The following is a 27,142-nucleotide window of genomic DNA, read 5'->3' on the forward strand; positions in this document are numbered from 1 at the left end:
GAAAATTTGTGGCTAATAAAACTTCAGAAACTCCACAGAAAAAATAAGAAATGAAACCTTAAAGAATGGAAGAAGGTCTCAAGCTATCTTTAGATGATTCTGGGTACCTTAATCTTTCTTTGAATTGTAACATGATGGCATCTAGCATTCAAGATATTTTTCATTACATTCTTCTCCAACTTTTTGGCACTTCATCCTACAACAGAAATTTGTATTTATCTTATTTTGATATTCCCATGAATAATTATTAGCTTGAGTGAAAAATTAATTTTACTGATGCACTTTATCGTTACTAGTAAATATTATCCTTCCTAGGAAAAACCTCAAACCATAAGGAACTTAGAACCTTTTTTTATATTTTGAACATTTACCAAATATAAAAACTTTGAGCATTATGATTTTCTTAGTAGTACATTGGTTTTATCATTTTGACTCTCAAAGTGTCCTAATTTGTATTTATTGAATGTTTGAGACTACATGAAAAATTTGCATAAAGCTTTAGCAGATTGAAGAATTAAAAATTTCCACAATGGAAGATCATCTCTAGAGAATAAGATAGCAATAGTTTCAGATTTAATATTAGAATCTGCATCTAATCATGATGTGTTTATAGATTTTGAGTTTCAGGGTCAAAGGTGCTTGTAGTCAGGATTTCCATCTCTAGTAGATCATGTATTTTAGTTCAACAAGAGAATTTCATTATCTCAATATTTACAAAAATAGAATTATCTAGTTGAATCTTCACCATCGAATCATCTAAGATTTGTGCAGAGCATTTAGCAAGGAGGAAAGTATGGTTCATCAACTACATGTGATAGAAACTCTTAGTCTTCTTTAATTAATAATTTATGAAAATTTCTACTAGAAGCTTAGCTTTTAAACACTAGGATGATGTTTGAACCAATTCATAAGAATGTTCATCATAGTAGTTCAAGTCCCCTAGCTGTGAAGTCCCCTAGCTAGTGGACAGAATTATGGAGTGAATACATCCACATTCAGACCTGCAAGGATCCAATCCTTTAATAAACTATCATCAACTACAAAGAATTATTTTGAACATGATATAACTTCTTCAAGCTATCCATTACACCTAGGAGGAACTTTAGGTTATTTTTTAGTGGAGGATAATAATCTAAGAAAAGAAATGGATTCTCCAGAGGAGGGGCTTCTATCACATTCTACTAATTGGTAAACAAGTTCATCTTAAACAATTAGAATGAATCCAATGCACAAGAATTCCATTTTATAGTCAAGGTCTTCTCTTGTTAGGACTTTAACTAGTGGTTAAACATCAATTATATTGAAAAGCTTTGATTTTAAATTTGATCTTGGTTATCTTTGCTGAGTTTGGTCCTATTGATGACATAGATATCATGAAAGATGAATAGAAATAGAACAACGGTGGGGTAACTTTTACTATTTTTAATAGTTTGGTTCATAAAAATGTTTTAGGGTTGATATTGTCTTTGTTAACTATTAAATTATCTATGTAGGATGTGCATTTGTTAACTAGATAAATGGATGTGTCAGCTATTAACAAATTACAAGGATAAGTAGGAGATAATTTCCACAGCAAGTCAAATTGTGATATTGCTATCAAGATTCAACTATGTGATTTTTGAGTCAAACTCATTGATCCACATTTCATGAGTAGTGATTCAACATGAATCCATATCTCATGAGAATAAATGGAACACTTAGCACTCATTGGACCTAGGTGATAAATTACAAGGAGCTTTCCCAATGAAAGTAAACATTGTTTTTTCAATTGGTAATATTTCCTTCAGTGGGTGCTTATTTTTTTATATAGTTCTCAAATTTAAACTACATTTTAACCTTACAAAAATGTATTTTGTTAGGGATGATACCAACCTTTGATTGTATGGTTTGGAGAGCCTAAAAGATCCAAAGTTGGAGATGGAAGGTTCAAACTTCTATTTATCTTGTCACCTAAAACATATTAAATCAATATGTATCTTGAAATACTAGTGTATTCCCAACTTATTTTAGGTGTTAATTTTTTTGTTATATTATCTAGAAATGGCCCTATGTTTAGAGGACTAGGCTTTGGTGCTGAACAATAGAGGCCATTTCGATCCAGGTAAGCCATCAGTAAGTTAATGTGTTTGAGTTGGAGGCTTCAAGTAATGTATTTATTAGAATCATGTGTGTTGTTCATGTAGGCCTACTATGAGTGGTGGAGGCCACATAAGAGGACAAGGTACACCTTGAAACTGGCATCCCATGGGTGTAGCGAATATGAGAATACCATCCCCACAAGTTGGATAAAATCCATATGGTAGACCATCAACTCCCAGTGGAAGATCATGACTTGTAGGAGGAAATTCACCATTGGTAAGGCCATTCAAGTATTATTTTGTTGATTATATTATTTTTATATATAATATATTATAAAAATTTGCGAGTTTCCAATAATATTTTTAAGGAGAGTTGTATCATTGTTCAATATAGACATCAAGTGTGATGCAAATGTTGGATCTATCGATGGCCCCCAGATTTCAATAAATGGCCCTGTTGAAGGGCCTCTTCATGTGTCTGCTCCAGTAGGAGGCTTTGCAAGGGTGACTACCCTTCTCCATAGCAGGTATTTTTTAGATTTTTCTTTTTCTTTTTGTATTGACCAATCGGTATGATACATTTTCATTTGATAAGTTTTGAGAAGGATTTGCATTTTTTGGTTGCTTGTAGAAATGGTTTGGATAGTATTTTGTTTATGACATTTAGTGATGTTTTGGAGGTTGTCCTTGACAGGGCTATAATTCATCTTCTTTGCAGCATCAGACTCAAGTTCAAGGTTGGTTACCACTAGTAAAATAAAAATGTCAAATGCAGCAACAGTTGTAGCCACCATTCCAAATTCAACATCAATCCATGCAATCTCATTCACAGTTGCAAAAATCGCAGCAATTATTGAATTTACAAAAATATGATCAACATGTGCAATCCTCTCAATTTCATAACCAACAACCAACACAATCTAAATTAAAAATGTAGGCCCAACCATCTTTACAAAAATATCATCAACAACTGCAACAACATTCACAACCACATGCCCAATAACCCACACAATTTGCTTCACAATTGCAGGCCCAATAGTCTATGCAATAGTATTGTCAATAGTTGCAATCCTCAAAACAATATGTTCAAAAAACCCCATTTGGCCATGCACTAGATTCATTGCAACCATCTAAATATGGGCAATTTCATGTCTCTCGGTCTCTAATCTAGCCAAGTGTTGCTTCCTTTCTTTAGCAGATTCCTTCCCAAGCTGAGCAACTATCACAACAACATCCAGTACAAAAACTATCACAATAGCAGCCCTCTAGTCATCTATTACAATAGTAGGTGCCTACTATGTAGAGAAATGTTCAACCCCAACAACACCTTTCATTTCAACAGTAGATCTAGTTACCTCTGGTACTAGCAGCTTTAGCATAGGCTTCAACTCAATCCTAGCAATAACCACTCTTGATGCATCCTCAGCAAAAGAAAGTGCAAGATAAACATTGTTAATAAATGTAATGACTCAAACTAGTTCAGTGAATGTGAAATATCTTAAGAATACTTATTCATGATTTTCATTTTTCAAGGTTATTATCAAGTGGCTTCGACACAATAATCTAGACTGCAAAAAGTTAGTAATGCATTTATGACTTAGTTGTTGATTTATTTAGGACTGTTAATGTGGTATAATATTAACATTGTTATGTGTTATTGATAAAGCCATGGAAATTCTCAGCATAGTTGCAAGGAACTACGATAACTAGCTCCACCAGTGCACTTTCTGTGTCTGCTAAAACCAAGACTACTGCAGTTGTCACACCAATTAGTGCCCCTAGTTCTGCACCACTGACTTGTGTCTAGACAGGGCATACTTCTCCAGAGGGATACAAGTATTATTATAATAGTGTAAAATGTCAAAGAAAGGTTTTAAGAAACATTCTTTTGTTCAATTTTGTTAGCTTCACTTGAAACTTTGTGATTAATGTTAAACATTCAAATTATGCAACTTGCTCGGTAGAGGCCACTCTTATAAGTGAAAATGCTATCATTTGAAAAAAAATATGTTACAGTTTCTTATGGTTTCCAATTTATGTTATCTTGCAACTAGTAGTCATGCTGAAAAAAATTGAGCAACAAAAGCAACTACAACATCCTTGGCCAGAACTACAACAACCTCATCAACAATAATCGCCTCAAATGCTCCAACCCCAACAACAATAACAACATCTGATGTAGTATTCCAATGCACAATAATAACCACAACTTCAGAAAACCTAGCAACAACATCAGCCTCAACTACAACAACCTTAGTAACTTGTTCAACCTTAATTATCAACTGCAAGTTTCCTTTTATATGATGTTCCATGTGGACCTTAGTAGTAAAATATAACAGTAATTTGGTACTTAAAATTTTGATATGAATTTTTACTTGGACCTTTGTGTTAACCAAAAAAATAGAGCAACTATGTTTTCAATAATGTATAAAACTCATGCAGCCTCTCTAACATGAAATTTTACAAGTTTCCACCTCTAAAGAATGTGGGTGGAATTAGTTGTCCAAATTTTAAAGATAATTTATTTTAGCAATAGAAATATAATTCGTGCCTATGGAACACTTTGCATGCTTATTTGTGCACGTTGATGTGGCTTCAAGGAAAATTTTGAATTTTTCTATATAAGTAATTATTGTTTTAGTGTTCTTGATACATTAAATGCACTCCTTGCAATACTTGATGTAATGAAAGATAGGATTGAAAACAACTTCAAGTCATCTAGCTTTGGAACTTCTAATGCTATACATAACCTATTATAGTTAAATATACTACGAAATATACTCATACAATGCTATACACATTGTATGATTATTCTTCAAAGGGTATTAGCTCAATGGAAGAACACTTGCTTTTAAAGTAGGAGGATGGTGGTTCGATTCCATCATGCCCTATTATAAATAAATATACTACTAAATTTACTAATTATGTGACCAAATAGATCACTACATATAAAACTAAATATATGACTAAATCAACTTTCAAATTTATGACTAAATATGTGATTAAATATACTATTAATTATATGACTAAATGTGTGACTAAATCAATAATTGAAAACAGTGACTTATATAAGTCAAGTGACTAATAGTAGTTAATATCCAGTCATTTATAACACTACTAAATATGCTACTAGGCAATTTTAGTCAGTAATTTTGATCTATGACTAAAATATACTACTAGTTATAATACTGAAAATCAGTCAAGTGACTAATAGTAGTTAATATCCAGTCATTTATAACAATACTAAAAATACTACTAAGTGATTTTAGTCATTGATTTTGATCTGTGACTAAAATATACTACTAATTTAATAGTATATTTAGTAGTATATTTTAGTCATAGATCAAAATCAGTGACTAAAATTGCTTAGTAGTATATTTAGTAGTGTTATAAATGACTGAATATTAACTACTACTAGTTGCTTGACTGATTTTATTCACATATATACAATTTTTAGTGGTTTTTTTAGTCACATATTGTTGTTTTTGCACTAGTGGAGATAATACCAAATTGCTTAGCTCTTTAAAGTGGTTGAATTTGAATTACATAATCTGATGTGGTACTTGTTTAGTTATAAATTTTATCTCACTAATATTTGTTTATTCTTGATTAAATACAATGGGGGAGATGGTTGAGGGTTCATTACTATCATTTTCCTGTATTAGACAACTTCAAGGGAGAAAATATTAGAGGGAAAATAGATGTGCTTTCCCTATGGATAAAAGATTTTCTTAGCATAAAATAAATGTCCAAAAAAAGTTGAAAATTTTGAGTCATCACATTAGTACCTATCTTTACTTCTACATCCAATGTTTGTTTCTTATAATTACTAGTTATACCCTTCAATCAATTATGCATTTGACTGTATTCTATGTAAATAATTTTTTTACCACTTCTAAAACATATACATATATAATTTCACATATTTTACTTAATAAACATATTATCAATATTTGTTATTGTTTGTAATATCTTTACCAAAAAATTTGATGAAATTTTTTGATAAAAAGTATCCATTAGTAGAAATATTAAGATGAGATTAAAAAATTGTGAGTTTAAGAACTATGAAAAGCCTGGATGAAGACTTTATAATAACTTGTCCACAAATGTAGACACATACAATGTGTATTTTGATTACATGATAACATTTTGAAAAATATTTTTAAAAAGAGGGTAAACTATCTATGTTAGACTTTTAGGATAGATAGATTTCAATCAATAAATATAAAAATTAGTTTAATACATTCATTCATGTACCTAGATGAGAAGTGGTTTGATATACAGTTAGATATTGGAAAATTGTAATGCAGAGTTCATTGGGGAATGTCAATGTAATGACAAGGACTTGGTACATGAGATGACATCCACATATTTTACTAGGATTTTGAAAGGCTTAGAGCATAGGTAGGAAGGATTTGAAGAGAAGACTTAAGAAGAATCACTTTCCCAGCTTGACTAAGCATATTTCATTTCCAACTAGCCATTTTCTTATTAAACTTTTCCATGAGATTCTCCCGAAAGGAATCAGGGGGTTTTTTCTCCAAGAGAAAAAAAGATAGGTCCCCGACAAAGCAGCAATAGGACAACCCAAGATATTAGCTATCTTCCTTTGCCTAGGGATGGGGGTATTAAGGGAAAAAATAGATTTTTTCTCCCAATTGACCAATTTTCTAAAATCACTAGAATACAAGTTAAGATACCTTTAAAGCTCCTAGCTTCCTTTACAGACACCATGCCCAAAAAAGTATTATCATCCTCAAATTATTCATGGGAATGTGATAGAGGTTGAGAAGAAGGAAAAATGCCATGAATATCCTTTTTCCACAAGACCTCCAATATAACTACCCATACATTCAGCCACTATAATAAACAAAATTAGAGAAATGGGATCAACTTGTCTTAATCCTCTAGAAGGTTTCAAGAAATTGGATGAGGCCCGATTAACCAAGACTACCAAGGAAACCATATTGATTGATTAGGACATAAGTTGTAAGCATCTTTCACCAAATCCAAATCCTTTCAACACTCTCAGTTGGAAACTCCATTCCACTCTATCATAAGCTTTCTCAATATCCACCTTCATCTCAAAGCCCTAAGAATTAGAGGATGCCATAGAGTAAATATTTTCATGCACTACAATAATGGAATTTAAGATTTTCCTCCCTAGGGAAAATACATTCTATTACTTTGAAGTCAGATGGGGAGAATCTTTAGAATTCTCAAAGTCAAACCCTTAGATATAATTTTATATATCATGTTACAGAGACTGGTCGGTCTAATGCGCTCCAAGGAATCCACATCCACCTTCTTAGGAATCAAGCATAAAAAAGTAAAATTGATCTCCTTAAGCATTCTTCTAGCTCCAAAGAGCTCCTTAACTACATTACATACATCTCTCACTACCACATCCTAGAGAAACGAGAAGAAAAAGATAGGAAAATCATTTGGGCCAAGTAATCTATCTCATTTAAATGATAAAATGACCTTGTAGATTTTATACTCAGAGGGAGTGGGAGTCAACATTATATTATTCTCTTTAGACATAGTCTATGGAATAAATAGAAGAAACTCTCCCCACCTATCCATATCAATATCCAGATCTAAGGAAAGAAGAGAGGAGAAAAATGAGATCAACTCACTAGAAATCTCAATTTCATCAGTGATATCTATTGGTCCCACGTTCAACCTAGAGATGTGATTAGCAAATATATGCTTCATAGTAGTTAAGTGGAAATATTTAGAGTTTATGTATCCTTCCTTCAGCCAAATGGCCCTATATATTTACCTCTAGAAAGTTTCTTCCTTGGATACATTGTCATGATACTTAACAATCTTTTCATTTTCTTCCACTAAAATTGATGTAGTACAACGTAGGAAAATCCCCAAAAGAGATGGACTAGCCCCCAACAAATAACCACAAAATAAAAACACAACATTTAAACATGAAAAAAATGTAAGATCTTATACCAAATATCAAATCTTTATTCATAAAATAACTAATTACATGTAATATGCCCATGTGTGAGGCCTTCTGAGTTCAGGCCAAATATAAGATCAATTACAAAATAGTTCTACAAGACCCAACTCATAATCCTAATCCCAGCTAGTCTAGATCTACACTCTGGTAGAAACCTCGAAGGAAATATTAACTTGTGCTCACAAGCCCACCAAGAAATCTCCTAGTTTGTAAGCTGCAGATACTAGCTCTTCAAAGTTTGCATCCTCTTCTCCAAGATGGATGAATAAAAATAACTAAAAGATTCTACAAGACTACGTACTTATACCCAACTAAGCCACAAGTCAGCCCAATTCATTAGAAATTAAATTAAAACCCTTACATTAAATATATGTTGAGCCACAAGGAAGCTACAATACAAATCAAATGCCCAAAGTTGGCTACAACACAAATTAAATACCAAAAGTCAGCTCACAGATAACTTGGCACCTTCAGAAACCAAGATGAGACCGAGTGTCAAAGAAACTAAGCCAAAGATTATCCAAACCACAAGTATTGTCAAGCTCCTAGTGCATGTCAAGAAATCAAAATATGTTGATCACTGCAGTGAATGCAAAGAAATCTATAGCTGTCAAGCTCCTTCGATGATCGATCCCCTTTAATGACTGAGCTCCTTAGCCATGACTACACCATTCAACGAGTGAGCACCATTGTTTTGTGACTAAGTCCACAACTCCTAGCCAAAATCCCTCCAACATGTAGGGTTTCTAAAAATCCTAGCATGATCCTACATCAGAAAGCTTCTACAAGTAGCCATCCATCTGAATTCTATCTTGAATATCTTTTGACTCCATTTTCAGTTTGGACTTTTCCTTAATGATATTTCCAAATGTACTCTTACTCCACTCCTTTACTTTATCTTTAACATAGCTTAGTTTTATGGCAACTTGAAAGGAAATCATCCATCCACCTTAATATTTCACCATCATTTAAAAGCCTGGGAAAAATTTAGATGATCAACCCACATTTTCTCAAATCTAAATGGGAAATTGGGACACTATCCAATGGAGCTTGAATACAATTTTACCCTACTCTCTTGTTGCTCCATGTTTAAAACTAATAGATCTAAATCCATCAAACCTTCCTCACTAATAAAGTCCATTAAATCTATTTTCTCTTCTAAAAGACTATGATTATAGGTCCCATTTTTTCATGCACATAGAGAGAAACATTGAAATCCCCCATCATAATCTAGCTACCAAAATAATATTTACTTTCAAGATTAGATAATCTATCCCAAAACTTTTTCCTCACACTCTTACTATAGGGGCATAAATATTAACCAAATTCTAGCAAGTTCCCATTTTTAAATGTTGAAGCTTGACTACTATAAAATTCTTATTAGAATCAATAAGATGATCGGAGATAATAGATTGATTCCACATTATAAGGGTACCTTCTGAGGCACCTTCAGAGCTATCAGCCAACACACCACATTTTTCAAAAGGCTTAAACCTTTTTGCTTTTTCTTTTTCCATTTTGGTTTCCTAAATCACCAGGATATCTGGTTTATGATCAAAAACTACATTCCTAACCATGTCTATCTTATGAAGACTATTAAATGGCCTTATATTCTAAGATATTATATTCATTTCTTCTTGGAAGTGAACTTTAAAATAGTAGCTTACTTCCCATTAGCTATATTCTGCAAACTCTCCATTTCCCTCTTATTATTGAGACTCTTTCTTCCAATTTTTCTTGGAGATCCAACATCTATCTTCATATAAGGAGAGGTCAGCTCCATTTTCTTCCTCCTAGGAGAAACTCCAGATGATGAAACTGAAGAATGACCTTCATTTTAAATTTTCTTCCTTATTCACGTCTTCTTCTTTTTTTCTTCTTTAACAAATTTGTATGCCTCTTGCTTGAGAAAAAAGTTAGGATTAGTCTTAGGAACCATATCAACAAATAGAGTATCATCAGGGATAGGTTCCGAGATTGGAAGATTACCCTCTTCAAGAGAATCCTCCACATGATTTTCCAAGATCTTTTCTAGATCACCATTATCCACCTCCTAAATTTCTCCTTCCTTAAAGTAACCCTCTATTCCATTATCTTCCTACTTCTCATTCTTGTTTTGGCATAAACGATTTGGTTGGTTCAACACAATCTCTTCTCCTACATTGTTCTTGAGGGGGGATCAAGAGGAGTTTCTACCATCCTCATGGTAGTATTGTGGGGTATAAGGAAGGAGGAGGACTTGAAGTGGTCTACAAGTAGGTGTGAAATTCATTGCACAATATTGTAGACTACTTGCATAGTGGCTTGATCTATCTTTCTCGTGGCCTATACTTTTGTGTGTGGTGTTTATTTGAGTGATTGTATTCATTGTGGAGAGTTCTTCTTCTTTTGACTTATTATTTTCTGATCTCCTTTGCATAGTTGTGGTTTAGAGTTTGAATGTATCCTTGGGTGTGCATGTGTGTGCCTTGATTGTCTTAGATTTTTTATTTTTTAGTGCCTGCTTTGATTTGACCTAGACTTGATTGTTTGATGGTTTCTTCATTGGAAAATAAGGCCAGAGAGAAGCTGAAGGATGTGAATAATGACCCTAGTGATATTTACAATTTTAAAGCCCATAAATTATCTTATTAGGAGGTGGTTTTCGATTCTTCACTACCTTTGATAATGGAATCAGTTGCCTTTTATAGAATGGTCACAAGAAGAGAATTGGATCCAAGAGGAAGAAGGACCTATTCTAATAGAGATAGACCCAAAGGAGGAGAGGATGGAGGAAGGGGGGAGCTGGTGGGCATTAGGGAAGGTAAGGTATCATTTCCTACTATGGAAACTCTCACTCTATAGCTAAGGAATGACATGATAAAGGCAATTAAATGTGAACAAGATAGATTGAAAAATCTTGCTACTTTTTTCATGTGCATAGATATTAAAGATTTAACTACTCATAGATTTCTAGATGAGTGGTTTAATAATGTGTGGGGCAAAAAGCTTGGAATCATTGTTAATTTTAGTAGAATGGTGCAAAAAGGTTTATTTGTTGTGTTTTTGAAGCCTCATTTTATGTAGGAGAAAGTATTGAACAAGGATCTCTGGAATCTTGGGAAAACTTTATTTAGGGCTTTTCTATGGGCACCCAAAAGCAATCCTAAGTGTGCTCAGTCATCCTCATCCCCATTTTGGGTGAAGATTCATGGAGTACAACTAGAATTTTGGTCTTTTATTTCCCATATGCTGAAACCCCTAGCGGTTTTTCTATAGGTTGAGGAATCCAAAATTACTTTACCTCATCTGAATGGCAGGGCTTTAATTTCCATCAATCCTGATATTGTGTTTCCCAAGGAAATCTCACTGAAAATTGAAGAGGAAATATTTTGTTGGAAAATTTTCAAACTAGGGGATGTGGGTGCTTGTTTCCATTGTAATATTAATGCTCATAACAAAAGAAATTTGCATACTAAAAAATATTCAAAAGCACTTTTTCCATAATAATATGATACTAGTAATATTACTAGTAAGAAAGATCAAAATAATGGAAATAAGAAAGACAATCTCATTTCTGGGAGAGATATTTGAGATAGTCTTTCAAGGAAATTTGTTACTCTAACCAACTTCTTATATGAAGAGGATTATGTTGTTGTTCAAGCTTCTCATAATGCTAAATTGTATCATATTAACCTATTTTGTTTCTTGCCTTAGTAAATTCCTATTAATAGGGAGAAATTTAATAAAGATAATCCTCCTATTGTAAATGCAAACAAGCTAGCCATCGGAAACATACACCCCATGAAGGACTCCAGACCTAATTGCTCTTTCCTAGGTCCTGATAAGGTTTTCCTTGACTCCAAACTTCCTGATATAGAGATTATGAATGTAATTGATTCCACCCCAAAAAATGACTTAACTCTAGCTCTAAGTCATGGAGGTTTCAAAGAATTCATCAATAAGAAAAATAAAAGAAAAACTTATGAAGGAACTAATAGTTTATAAATTGGTCTATCATAATTGTTCACCTTGTCATAGAGCTATCTAGGCTACTTTTTAGAATAAAGAAAGTACAGTAAGTATTTGTAATATTTATGCCCAAAATGATAATAGGGGTAGGGATAGATTATGGGATTGGTTAGTAGTTAACCTCCCTGACAGTAATTAAATTTTTACAGGTGATTCTAATATAATTGAATATAGGAGAGATAAGAAAGGAGGGACTATGCACGAGTGGAAAGGTAATGAACTTTTCTTTTTGTCCAAATTTAAAAGAAGACTTAAAATTAAAGACCCCATTGAGAATAGAAGACAAGAATTTGATGGCATCTAGTTTACATGGTGTAATAATAAAGGTAACAATATGAGAATGTATTGTAGACTTGACAAAGTGTATATGAATCAACACTTACTAGAAACTTCTCCTATTAAGGTAGTTCTTGCCAAATTATCTGATCATTCCCACATCTTTGTGAACTTTCATTTCAGTGAAGAAAATGATAACAATCCCTCCAATAGAAAAAGGCTCTTTCAAGTTGAATACTTCTTTATTACTTTATGCTCACAATATGATTTATGGTTTTAGGCAAGTCTCTACCCTCTCCAAATTTTGCAATGGCAAATGTTCTGTTAGGAAAAATTGGGAGATTATGATAGGCACTTGGATGAATCTTTTCCATATCATAGGGAATAAAGAATCCAAAGTTAATTTAACGAATAAGAATTTATTTCAAAAGAGACTCAATGAATTTCAAAGAGAATTTCAAGATAAGGGGAATGATGTTAGTCTTGAAACTAATCTAATTAACACTAAAGCTCAATTACGAAAGATTCAAAATTATAAAATCCAGGGTTGAAAGGTTAGAGCCAAATCCAATTGGCTTAGGGATAGAGATAGAGGGTCTAAGTACTTCTTTAATCTTCTTAGAAATAAGCAGGCAAGAGAATCTATAGAGGGTATTCAAACTGACAATGGCTTAAACATTGATAATAAGGAGATGTTAAAGGCTTTTCATAAGTACTAAAAAGAAATTTTAAAATTAGAGATGGATCAAAGCAATGTGGAAGACCCTTAAAACTGTCTGAGTTTTACCCCTCACAAGGTCACCAATAAGGAAGGTAAGATTCTTAGTCAAACCATAAACATTCAAGAAATTGAAGACTCTATTAACTCTCTCGCTAATATGAAGTCTCCTAGTTGGATGACATCCTTGTTGAATTTGATAAGAAGACTGTAGAGTGTATTTCTAATGAACTCCTACAGCTCTATGATAAGGCCTATAAATTTGGTTCCCTTGGAAGTAGTATTAATAAAGGGGTGATTAATCTCTTTCCCAAAGTAAGGGATACAAATTAAATTAAAAACTAGAGGCCTATTACTCTTCTAAACCTTTCCTACAAAGTAATTGCCAAATTACTTGTGAGAAGTGTTTCCAATATGCTCAATGGAATTGTTTCAATTTTTTATTTTGGCTTCATTAAAAGGAGATATATTATTGAAAACCTTATAAGTATTTGGGAGGCTAAGAAGTGGGCTAAAGAGGCTAGCTACATAAAAATAAAGGATTCTATCATCTCAAGTTAGCTTCTCTCTTTGAGATACTGCAATTTCTTGAAATTTGTTTTTAAATTTTGTTTCTTGGTTAGTATTCTTTGTTGGTGTTGATGGACATGTATCATACATATTTATGAATGTTAAAATTTTTGGATATAAGTTTTGTGTTTGGTGAGGCCACTAAATATACATGGCTATTATCCCTCTGGTTAGAGATACCATATTTGTAGTGCCTGCCCCTGGTTCACATTTTGTTATCATTGTTGAACTCTTTTAGAACTAGTTTTATATTGTTGGTTAGCAGCATTCTTTTGAGATTATCAGATATTGTGCTATGGATTCAGTTTATTATGTGATGAGATTACTTAGACTCTACATTTCATGTATGTATGATGATTATTTTTAGTGTTCATGCAATTATTGATGATGATTATTACATTGCTTTCAATTATTAATGATGATTACTAAGATGATTTATTATCATATGTGCTTTCTTATGGATACTTACCCCATACTTGCATGTGTATGGTGTGTGTGTTTTCCTTGCATGTTTGCTTTTGTATGGCGTGTCTGATGTGGTTAAGGAAGGGAGTCGTAGTCACCTGCTAGTCGGGATCTACACGATGCACCACTTCCTACCATTGCCTATTTAGTTTAATATATATTGTGCTTGTACATGCATGGTTTTTATGCAGGTTGTAGGTACTGGGTATCGACTTCCCTGAATTGCCAGGATGAGCGTACCCTATCACATTATCTCAATGATAAGAGAGGGGAGATAAATTCTCAAGTCCAAATCCCAACCCTTTAAGCCATTTGTTCTAATTAAAAAATTAGGACAAGTATCTAAGTTGAGTACCCTCCGAATGCGTCAGATGATGTAATTTGTGATATAAACCCTTTGGTTTGATTTGTATGTATTTTGGTTATGATGGGTTTTTTGTATTTTTACCTTTGTGAGTCTTTGAAGTATTTTCTATTAATTAAGCCTAATTAAAAGATTTAATTAATGGTTTAATTAAATAAAAAATTAATATGATATTTTAATATTTATTTTATTTAATTAATTGAAAAATTAATTAAATTAAATAATTAAATTTGAAAATAAAATAATTAAATTGGAAGATAAAAGTTATAATATTAAATTTGGAATGTGACAATATTTATTTTAATAATAATATATTTGGAGCTCATTTTTAAATAAATGACTAAATAATATTATTATTAAAGCTAATAAATATTTTAGCAATAAAATTTTGAAAAATGAAATTTAAAAGTGGAAAATATATTTTAAATTATTAAAAGATTGTAAATCTCATATGATTAAAATATAAATATATTAAGATTGAAAAGTGGAGATATTAAAGTTAGTGCATAAATAAATTAAATTGGAAAGAGTAAAGTAAATTGGAGCTATAAACTTGCATGGGAATTAACACGTGTCAACAACACAGGGGTTAGTGCATCAATTAAGCACAAGGTGTCTACAATTCTATGACTCATAAAAAAAAATTGGAAAAGACCCATGCTTAGTTGGTGACACCTTTCAGCGGTTTCAAGAAGCAATTCAAAGGTTTCTTGAGAGCTCTTAATATTTAGGCATTCATAGAAGCTTAAATGAAAAGCTTAATAGAAGCTACAAGCTTAAGGGAAGCTACAAGCTTAATGGAAGCCACGAGCTACAAGCTAAAATAGAAGCTTAAAAGCTTACATGCAGGAGAGAAGATTCATATGCTCATATATTTTTTACTTGCTTCTATGCTCCTTCTAGCACTTCTAATCACTTGGAGGATTCAATCGGCTTGGATTCTCGAAAGAATTGCAAATGATGGAGAAGGAAGGGATTTTCTATGGACTTCTGAGGCATGGCAAAGTAGCATCAGTGTCCAGGTGCACTCGTGATATTCTCATATTCCCTTTGCACTCTTTCTCTTCCTGTCTTCATCATATCTGTTTTATGTGTCTGAATACTCTCTGTGATTGAATTTACTATTTGAAATTGGAATCTAGACATTTTATTTGAATGAGAAGAAAAAAATAGAAAAATCCTAGTTCCAAATGAGAAAGAAATTAGATTTTAATCGAATTTGGGTTCGAATTTATATTAAATTAGAAAGACAAGATTTGGAATTAAAATAAAAATTTCATGGTGAAAATTCGAATGATTAGATGTAATCTGTCTATTAATTATATTTTTAGATGCATATGAACAAACCCTTTTATGGTTAAATTTAGAGAACAATTATTTTAACAGGAAATTCTTAATTCATCACAAATTGTCCTGTTGCTGCCCCTTGGATAGACCCGAACTCAGTCATTCATAACTTTTTATCGGAATCGAATTTATTCGATCGCTCCAATCAGAACTGGTGCAACTTGGCCCTCTTTAACATATTTAAATTTCAGCCCGATTCAACAGTTCATTAGGGAGATATGGCCGTCGTACTGGGACTGTTTTATTCAAGGACAGATAATTCTCTATTTCCCATAATCAAGAGTTCTTTATGCTTAAACTTCACAAAAATAATATATCAAAGCATGGAATGAATTAAAGATATTATTGAAATCTTCCCTTATTAGAATCTTATTAATATGCATTAGTTTTATATGATTTATTATCTAATCTAATTAAATCAAATTTAATTAAGATTAATTAATAGTAGAAGAAATGTAATTAATTATTAGTCAATCTAAGTAAATGGATGAGAGAAAATTTTTAAAAAAAAAATTTTAATATAGTTTATATAGTGGACTTTTTTATAATGTATATTGAATACTATTTAATATATATTAAACAATTTTAGAGTTGTTTAATGAAGATGATAATGTTAAGAATTTGGAGATTATTCATGTTAAAATCTACAATGAGACTTATTGGTTTGTGATAGGAATCTCTTTCAAACAACGTTTATATAGAGAAAATATTATTAGAACAATTAGAAAATGGAGTCTAATGATTGATTTTAATATTGATTAAATAATTGTAAGATGATAATTTATATTATGTTGATTTAAATTTAGAAACTCTAAATGATATTGGATTAAGATTGAATTATTATGTTATTGGTTAATACGTTTGAATACCTTCATAGTATTAAGAGTTAGCTAATGAAGTTCTATGTAAAAGTTCTCTAGATTGATTATTTATAGTTGTGATAAGTTTATTATTTATTAATGTTTGTTGGGTCTAACAAACTATTAATAAATAATAGTATAAATAGTTTAAATAGTTATCAACTAATACAAACAGAGTTACTCTAAAGGAGATTAGTTAATGATTGAAGTACTGTAAAAGATATTAATCAAATTGAATTGGTTAATAATTTGGAAGAGTATCAATTAACTGAATCAACGTACATAGGAGAAACTTATTTGAGATAATAATACTTGGTATTGGGGATTTATTATAACTTGTTATTATTAAAATATAAAGGAGAACTTTGTTGAAGAGTGATGAATTTGGTTAGTATAGAATTATTAATAAGATTTCCAATATAGCTTGTTATTAACAAGATTATTATTATTGAATTATTAATATGATCATTTGAGTATTGAATTATAGTTGACTTTTAACTTACAAAATTCTAGTTAGTTATTAGTCAACTGACGTTAATTAGAACGTTGCTATGGTTATACAATTATTAATTAAATCAATTAATGAGAGTTAATTAGATTTAATTAATAATTAAGTTATGTAATAGAGATTTATTTGATATGATTCTTTTAATGAGATTGTAGATTATCTATATTGAAGTCGATAGGTCTTATTCTTATGATTTGAATTATGACTTTAGATATTGTATGGTTTTCAACGATGGTGACGATTAAATTCAAAGACTCAAACTTTAATAATACTTAATTAGGTTTCTAATTGAAAACTAATAAGATGTTAATAGGTCATGGATGGTGTACCTATGTTAATGGATTGAGATAAATAAAGTTATAATCTCTTATTCGAAGAATGATAATTGGTCCTCTTATAATATAGCAAATAATGATCCTAAAATTTTTGAAAGGTTAATCAATTAGAATATAGATCATGGTTAAATATAAAAGACAATTTAATTAAGGTCAATGATGATCAGTTTAGTGAATATTTATCCTTAAGTTATTCTTAGAATAATGCTATTGGGGAACAAATGGGTTGACTTGTAGGTCAAGTGATGAAACTTAAAACACTTGAAGTATACTTGCAAACAGAAAACAGAAAACCCTTACACATTATTCAACTATGTGAATTTAGTAAACCAAAACATGTGTTTGCATCGTGTATTCTATATGCTTCTTGTTTTGGGTTTTGGGTTGACTAGTGTTTACCAGTCCTAGGTTGTTACTAGAGGCTCGGGGGTTATGAGATGTGATGGCATATTGATCTTATTTGGTCTTGATCTTTATAAGCACAACCATGGTTATGTGATCGTATGCTCTATGAAATGTTTGTATTTGTTCTTCAGCCTTCATGTGTGAAGCTGAGATGTATATATATCTGAGATGCTTGAGCTAATCATTTTTGAGTCATCGATCAATTATCCTTGGATTACTTTCTAGTCGCCATGATGGGACTGAAATGTGGATTTATTTCTTGATGATGTCATATTGTGACATGTTTGACTCAACCATTTTGGAGTCTTTGATCAGTATGATTTTGAGATATTCTTGGTTGCTTGTTGAGAACCAATGGATATTGTGATTTATCTTGAGATATATTTTGGTTATTGAGAACCAATTGATACTTATGATTATCAGTGATGCCTTCAGTTGCCAATAAAGAACTGTTGTGGTCATGATTTTCTATGAATGCTTTTTCAGATGCTCATGGAGATTTGATGATTCTTATTATGGATATTTGATGCTTTTATGCATATTTGATAATTTTATTATGGATTATTTTTTATGATTTTGAGATTAATGATTCCATGAGCTTAGAGTAGGTAATCTACTTGTAGTGTCGAGAAGTGGCTTGCAATGGGGGCCAGGGCCCTAAGTGGCTGCCAGGGTAACTCATTGTAAGTTTGGTTAATAAGTGATAACATTTACACACTAAATGGGGATTAAATGAACCTAAAAAGATAATTGTTTTGATGTTCTCGCCCATGCCTTTAGTGCTTGTATAGGCTAGGATGGGAGTAGTGAGAACGCATGGTTGCGACCGTGCATTCTGTAGTATGCTTTGTCAGTATGAGAGGATTCTAGTGGCCGCATGAGATCAGTATGGACCCGTGGAGTTTAGCTAACTACCAAGGTAACTTGTACATGATAAATGTGATGACACTTTCTCACTTGCAGAGTAGGTTTCCTACATGTCTTTGTGTGCCTCTGGAAATTAGATGTCGGTTTTGTGTGATGGAACCTTTGAGTTAGTATACTTTTAGGATTCCTGGACTTATAGAAATTTGTGCTTCGTGAATTGATATTCTGTTTGAGACTTGAGATTATCTCCTCAGCATGGTGGGAGTGGACCACTTAGGTTCCACACGGTCGGGTGGTAGTGTATTTTCACTCTTATCATTTGAGATCTGTCCGAGACACCGTGGCTGGAGTATCCTTGGTTGGTATTTATTCTTCATTATGTTCTTGGAGCATTATGATATATAATATACCTTATGATGGATGTATTTACTGGTATGCTTCTTATATTGATGATTTCCTTTACTTTGCATATGTTAGTTGATGATTTATTATGCTTTACTTTGCATGTTAGTAGGATGTTTTAGGAGTGACATTCCTACTATGTTAATACCGATGATCTCTTCGGTGCTTTGGAATTTTATGCACGGAGGGATGGCTAGGATCCACGATGGTCTAATGATGCTATTTACGGTTGGGAGGAACCATGCACTTAGTTATTTATGTTTGTGATATATGGTTATCTTTTGTGATGGATGTTTATATCTTTTGTGATGATGTATCATGTATGATATGTGGTTTCATTTATGTTATTGCATCATGGATTAATATTAGATGATGATGATGTACTTTATTTACTTGGATGTTTATTCTTTTACGCTTTTCATACCCTGTGATATGTACAGTGGATGATTGAGCTAAACTAAAACATAATTACAAAAAGACACTTGTATATTGTATAAGTACATTGGATGTATCATTGTTATTTCATAAGGATGGGATGTTAGATGAATAGTTAATCTAGATGTGATACAACGTTAAGGGATCTTTAAAGAATGTAGTCTGTTATGTATAATGTTATGTTTATTTTCATTTGAATTGTTGCTATTGCTTTCGCAAATGTTATGAATGGTTTTATCTTTCATGATTAAAAAAAAATTGTTTGGAAAACTTAGTAAAATTCTTTGGATCCCTTGGCGGGGCATTACAATATTATAGCCATGTTTGTGAGGATCTCAATATGGATGGTTGTCACAAGTAATTGAGATCTATAATTTGAGAAATCAAGATTTGGAGCTTAAAGCCCTACCTTTCTGAGGGTTGAAGGGGTAGCTTAATGAAGCCCCACTTGACTTAGAGTTTTTTTATTTGAATATGGTCTTCACAAAAATGTCTATTACTATTGTGTAACAGAACATGAGATCCCAAGGAGTTTTCTTTAGAATTTTACTTTCTATTAAGGAAACTACCCTATTTATTGTTTTGAGAGGGATGATGTTCCTATATGATATCTATTTTTGGGAATAAAGAGATAGAGGTGAATACAACTCCCAGAAAATCTTAATAGGATCATGCAAGTCAAGAAAGATGAAATGATATTTTTAAGATTTGAACTTTTTTTTGGGCAAAGTTGACTAGCCACTATATATATATATATATATATATATATATATATATATATATATATAATCTAGTTCGAGGACTCAAATGGAAAATAACTAGAGAAGAAAACACAGTATCCTTGTCCAATACATAGTATAAACCTAATAACCTTTTCAAACCCAATCCTACATCAGATTACTTAGATGTAGATTATATACATCTAAGACGACTCAATGTAAAATGATTTTTATCTCAAAAACTAGAATTGGGGAATTGTTCATTTCTATCAGCCAATTGACAACCAATGATCCCATAATATGATGCACCCTGATTCCCATATGCCTATTGTCTGTAATCTAGAGATGGAGAAAATATCATTCGTACCAATGCTATCATGTCTTAAATGACTCACCATTAATAATTTCCACCAATCTTAGATGAGCATCGAGAATAGTAGCCACTTCATGCTCATGTGTTGAAATGTCATCACAACCTAAGTTTGATAGGTAATATTTAGCTTGGTTTCCTTCCCAAAATAAAGTGAAAAAACACATTCTTGAAAAGAGTCAACCAACCTCGAAACTTGTTTTAAAATATAAGCTAATTTTTGGTTATGCACTACTCTACTAAAGCAAGCCTAGATTGTAATGAGAGAGTCACCTTCAACATGAACTCGAGTGAGATTGAGAGAAGCAACAAGAACTAAACCTTGCAGTAAAGCATAGACTTCTACTTGATTGTTAGTACCTTTAGGGATTGGTAAAGCTTTTAGTGCTAAAGGTATTCCATAATGATTTCTCAAACAAATTCCAATGCCAGACTTATCTGGGTTGTCCCGAGAGGCACCATCAAAGTTGATCTTGATAACCCCATGCTCAAGTTGCAGCCAATGAACATTAGATCTATCCACTTTCACAACTCCATTATAATTTAGAAAGACAAAACAAGAGATATGTTTCCATTCTTTCAAAGTGGCATCATCCCAAGTGGAAAAAATAATATTCAATGAATTATTTCTAATGTTATCTAAGACTACTTCTGAGATTGACTTCTCAATAATCAATACAATGTTATCCAACGAAGAAGTGGATTTTCTAAAAATTATTTTGTTCTTGTCCTACCATAAGGCCCAAACAACTAGAGAAGGTGCACATTTCCAAATGGATGCGAGGAGAGAGTTATGATAAGGCACTAGCATAGACTCAAATAGGTCCTATCATGAATTAGGAAGTGGCATCATGTATTTCAACTTCCCAAGTACAAATTTACAAAAATTCTTAGCAAACTCACATTGTAAGAAAATATGATTAACGTCTTCTAAAGTTTGATGGCAGAGGAGAGAAGTGAACCTCTGGTTAATATTAAATTTCTCAAGTCTCTCACTTGTTAATGGGTGCTTTCTAAGTGCTAGCCAAGAGAAACAACCCACTTTAGGTAGTGTACATATAGCCCAAATAATCACATCTTCATGAGCATGCAAGAAAACCTATCTTGTGCTAAGAATTTTTTTGAAATCCATAATAGAAGCTTGAGGAATTGGAAGGTTTGAAGGGTCTTTCCAAATAACTTGGCATGATATAGGTTCCACTAGTTCAACATAATCACACACCTTGTCGCCCTAACTAGCTTAAAAAATCTGCACATAGTTTGCAATCTCCTAAACATTGATAAGAGGAGGGAGACCATTCCATGAATCTTCCCAAAATCAAACCTTGTGACCATCATTGATTTCCCAAGAAACATAGTCTATGATAACTTCTCTCAAGCTAGCTAAAAAGTTCCACATGTCTGAACCTTGAGGAAGATTTGCCACTGTAATAATATGAATATGATCCATAGAATCAAGATACTTTGACTGCATAATCATACACCACATGCTATGTGTCTTATTTAAAATTTTCCAAACTAATTTTCCTCCATAAGCCTTATTTCTTAGAGCCAAATCATGAATTCCCACTCCACACCTTTTTTTGTCAATCATCATATCATTTAGTAATACAAGAAGTATTTTATTTTTCCTTGACATATTTCCATTCCATAGGAAAGTGGAATTAATCTGCCTAATCTTTCTTAACACTGAAGATGGAGCTTGAAGAAAAGAGATAAAGTAATTAGGTATAGCAGAAAGCATTGATCGAATAAGGAGAATCTTTCCTGATAGAGATAGCAATGTAGTTTTCCAAGCTACCACTCTGCCATTAATTTTTTCTATGATAGATTTCCAATATGTTGGCTTATTAATTCTCACAAAGAAGGGAATTTCCAAGTAGACTGAAGGAAGTAGTTCTTGCTTAAAACAAAGAATCTTTACAATCTTTGAAGAAACTATGGCATTGGTAAAAAAGATATAAACTTTAGATAATTATTATATCCATCTTAAAATTTTAAAATCATGCTTGAGTGGATATCACATATTATAGAAGTGAATCTTATTTTTAATGACATAACTTTCAATCTTGTCAATATGAGGAGAGGACATTTTGATAGTGTGATTCCCTAATATGTTTTATCTTGGAGGGCATGAATGAATAAAGACTTGCTCCCCTCTTTCAATAGGTTGATTTTTTCATGTATAATATTATGTGAGACTTGTTTAGTTATACTATTTATCTCACTAATCTTATCATTCATGGTTAAATCCAATGAAATAGATTATTTTAGGCCCATATCCAACATTTTCCTATTTAAATCAATTTCAAGTGAAAAAAAATATTAGAGGACAAATAGATGCACTTTTCCCATGACTAGAAGCTTTTTGTAGCATAAAAACATGCATAAAATAGTTGTTGAGATATGTGAGATAGATCATATAAGTACTTATCTTTACTTCTACATCTATAATTAGAAATTAGTATCTATATTACTACATATCTTTATTAGAACCTATATTAGAGGGGAAATATATGTGCTTTTCTTATGGATAAATTTTTTTCTTATCATAAATAAATGCCTTAAAACATTGTTGAGAGATGTGAGTTACCATATTATAGTACTTATCTTTACTTCTACATCCATAATTTTCAATTAGTAATTATACTAGTATGTCCTTTTTATTACCAATATTAGTACCTATCTTAACTAATAGCTATGTAGTACCTAGATTAGTACCTATCTTTACTAGAACTAGGATAAATAATCTATTTTTCAATAGATTTATTGGAGATTGGATTGGATTCCTAGAACTAGTTTTTAAATTTCTCTTATAACCTTGATGTTCTATCAGCATAGTTATACTTTTTATATCAGTAATCTTATTTGTCATGAGTAAATACAATGGGGTAGATTGTTGTAGGCATTCCTAGAATTTGTCTAGTAAAGACAATTTCAAGCAAAAACAAATATTAATCTTAGCATGTTATATAAAAAAATTAATCTTACCATACTAGAAAACTTATGACACCTTCTTTCCAAGTTTTTGTTTTAAGTCTATGGGTTAGCCCTCATGTTTTTATGATGGATACAATGATGTCATTTTTTTGTTTAGGTGTTGTAGGAGAGATGGCTTCTGGTTCTAGATCTATCACTAGGGTTCATAGCTCGAGATCTAGTATAGTTCTAGATTTAAGTGTATTATTATTTTTTATTCTAGTGACAATTTTATGATCAAACAATGTGAGTTTGACAAACAAGTTAGCTTTTATAATTGTAAATGTAAATAGTTTCTAATGATAATAAAAATTACATCCTTCCTTAATAGTATATATGTTTACTATTTTCTAAATGATATAGGTTTATAATAAAAATTTGGACATTAGTTAAGTGAAAGATGGAAAAAAATGTCAGAAGAAAAATAAAGAAGAAGGTCGTTGTGTTAGATATTGATATCCTTGTTGAAAATTAACAATATATAGTTATTCAATAAGTAATAGTTAAAGAAAACATTTTTAAAAAAAGAAAAAAGTGTCCTAAATATAAATCTTAGTAAAATTTTGGAGAAATTATGAATGGGTCTCATTTCTAGGTCAAGGTATTCATATGAAAAAGCGTTACTTGTTAAATTATACTCTAATAACAATAAAGGTCTTTCTTTAAAATAGTTTTGAATAAGAGTATTAAGAATGTCCTTTTGAATATATTGGAAATGGAATCTATATAGGATATGCAAAAAATAATTAAAGTCCATTAAGTGATCTCTTGTCGAGTATGTGATCATTAATTTAAAAGTAGTTGAATTTGTCATTGTGGGGTTGTAATAGAGCATATTTTTACCCACATAATTCACTATATACCCAAAGGTGTCTAATTACTCTAAAGCTTTAAATATAAAATTCTTGAAGTTGCAAACATTGATAAATTAACTTTTCACAAGGTCATTGACATGAAATATGAGAACTAGAACATTTTGTCATTTCACATTTGTAGATTTTTAGTTTTGAAACTAGAATTGCAATAATTCATAAACATAAAAATATTCATTATATCAATTTATAAAAAATATATTCACAAAATAGATTAATATTTTAAGTGTCTGAAATCCAATTGAATGCAATAACTTTTTAATTAATATAAATAATTTTAAATTCTAGCTTAATCAACTAAATTAGATATTCAGGAATTAATTAAATTGTTGAAAGTAATCTTAATATTTAGACCTATAATTCAGATTAGCATGGAAATTAGTGAGGAGGACTTTGATATTGTTGGGTAATTGTAGGTTGATTTATATTATTGAATTTTTAAAAATTGAAAAGAAGAATAGTCAAATAGACATATGATTTTAATTTCAAATGAGTGTATAATGTTAATTATAATCTAAATTTTTTTATATGAAAAAATGAAAATAAATTAGATCGAAATTTTTAAACCTATAATTCAAATCACCAGAATAATCTTAATCTTAATTTTGTTGACTTGTATTATAGAATTTTTATAAATTGAAAAGAAGAATAGTCATGGACATGTGACTTGAATGCGAAATGGGGGTGTAGTGCTAATCATGAATGGGACGGGGGAGATGAAAATCAATTTGAATTGACAAGGGGTGAAGACGAATATTATTGAATAAATGGCACCTGAACGTTAGGTTTGAAAACAGCAACGCGGGATGAATCGACGGACGAGACAGGTCAGAATTCATTGAAGAAGGGGAACCTCTGGTTGGAAGATTCAAACGCATTCCACTTTGGCCACTGTGGCAATTCTCTATTTATATGTTGCTGGTCCGCTTTTTGCTTTTTGCTTTTTGCTTTTTGTTCTCTCTCAAACGCATTGTGTTATTACTATTATCGTCCCAGAAACATTAAGACTCACACGCATATATATATATATATATATATATATATATATATGGCTGTATCATGGAGAGATGTGCAAGGTGCCCAGAATTGGAAGGATCTGCTGGACCACACCCATCCCCTTCTGAAAGCCGAAGCTCTGAGATATGGAGATCTCGCACAGCTTTGTTACGACGCTGTTATCACAGTGAGAGAGATCAGTACGAAAGGAAACGGCTACCAAGTCACCAAATACATCTATGCCAACACTGATGTGCTAAACCATCTGTTTGGCGAGAAAGCAAAGGACGGAGGTGTTTGGAGAGGTTTCATTGCAGTTTGCACGGATGCGAAGGAGATAACAAGGCTGGGGCGAAGAGACATAGTGCTTGCATGGAGAGGAACTCAGACTACACAAGAGTGGATAGAAGACCTCAGAGACGTTCTTGTACCTGCAAGAGTACTGTCCTACACATCATGTCAGAGGATTGGAAAATAGCCGAATGACAATGACAATGACAATAAGAATGATGGAGTGCTGATCGAGAGAGGATTCCTGAGCTGCTACACTTCAAATGTCAGTCAGCGTCAACATGAGGACTCTGGTGGTATCGGATATCGGACGGCTCCTTGGAGTGTACGAGAGGGAGATGGACAATCTGAGCATTACATTTACGGGACACGGCTTGGGAGCGGCTCTGGCAACATTGAGCGCTTATGACATCAAACAGACGCTCTGCGCTAAGAATAACATTCCTGTCGCCGTCTTCTCCTTTGCCTCTCCCCGTGTGGGGAATCTGGCCTTCGCTAAGCGGGTGGAGGAGGTTGGAGTGAAGGTGTTGAGGTTTGTGAACGAGCGAGACGTGGTTCCCAAAGTGCCCGGAGTTTTCATGAACCAGAGCATGGGATTCCTCGCCAGATGGCTGCACTGGCTTCCCTGGACCTACTTCCACGTGGGCGTGGAGCTCCCTCTGGCCAACAACTCTCCATTCATCAGGGACACCCATAACATTAACATTCCCTACTTTCATAACTTGGAGCTTTACTTGCATCTGCTCGACGGCTACACCACTACTGCTCATGGAAGCAGCAACTTCTCTTGGAGCGGAAGAGACCACGCTCTCGTCAACAAGAGCTGCGACTTGCTGAGCGACAAGTACGAGCTTCCCACGAAATGGTGGCAGCGGGAGAACAAGGGCCTCGTCAAATTAGGTCCAGACGCCAAATATTGGACACAGCCAAGATCAGCAGCAGCACAAGATGGATGTAGCGGATGAGTGTATTTAACAACTTGTTTACATCCATTGTTTGAAATTAAGGTGTCTTCATATAATATGCATTGTCTTGCATTTTGTTGTGTAAGAAATAATTTTTCAAATTTGGAATTAGAATTGAAAAATGTGATCAAGGTTTAGATTCATCGTGTGCATGTATGTACCCACCTATAATGAAGTCTACATAAACCATCCACTATCTCCTCTTTTTTAAATAGTTATATTTTAACAATTCTTATTAAATTATGCTGATGAATCGTCAAGGTGATGAGAGAAAGAAAAACACTAATTCAAGGAATCTAATCTAATTTCTGATAAAGAAATTGAAGAAGAGA

General features: G+C 32.3%; 2 pseudogenes; both read left to right on the forward strand.

Annotated features, from left to right (window-relative positions):
- The first annotated feature begins 1,868 nt into the window (after positions 1-1,868).
- LOC149535186 (uncharacterized) lies at positions 1,869-3,993 on the forward strand (annotated as a pseudogene).
- Positions 3,994-26,126: 22,133 nt separating this feature from the next.
- On the forward strand, positions 26,127-26,810 carry LOC149535187 (phospholipase A1-Igamma1, chloroplastic pseudogene; annotated as a pseudogene).
- The last annotated feature ends 332 nt before the right edge of the window (positions 26,811-27,142 follow it).

The sequence above is a fragment of the Cupressus sempervirens genome, chromosome 10, assembly GCF_028749045.1.
Source record: "Cupressus sempervirens isolate cs-2001-9-10 chromosome 10, ASM2874904v1, whole genome shotgun sequence".
In the NCBI taxonomy this organism is placed as follows: domain Eukaryota; kingdom Viridiplantae; phylum Streptophyta; class Pinopsida; order Cupressales; family Cupressaceae; genus Cupressus; species Cupressus sempervirens.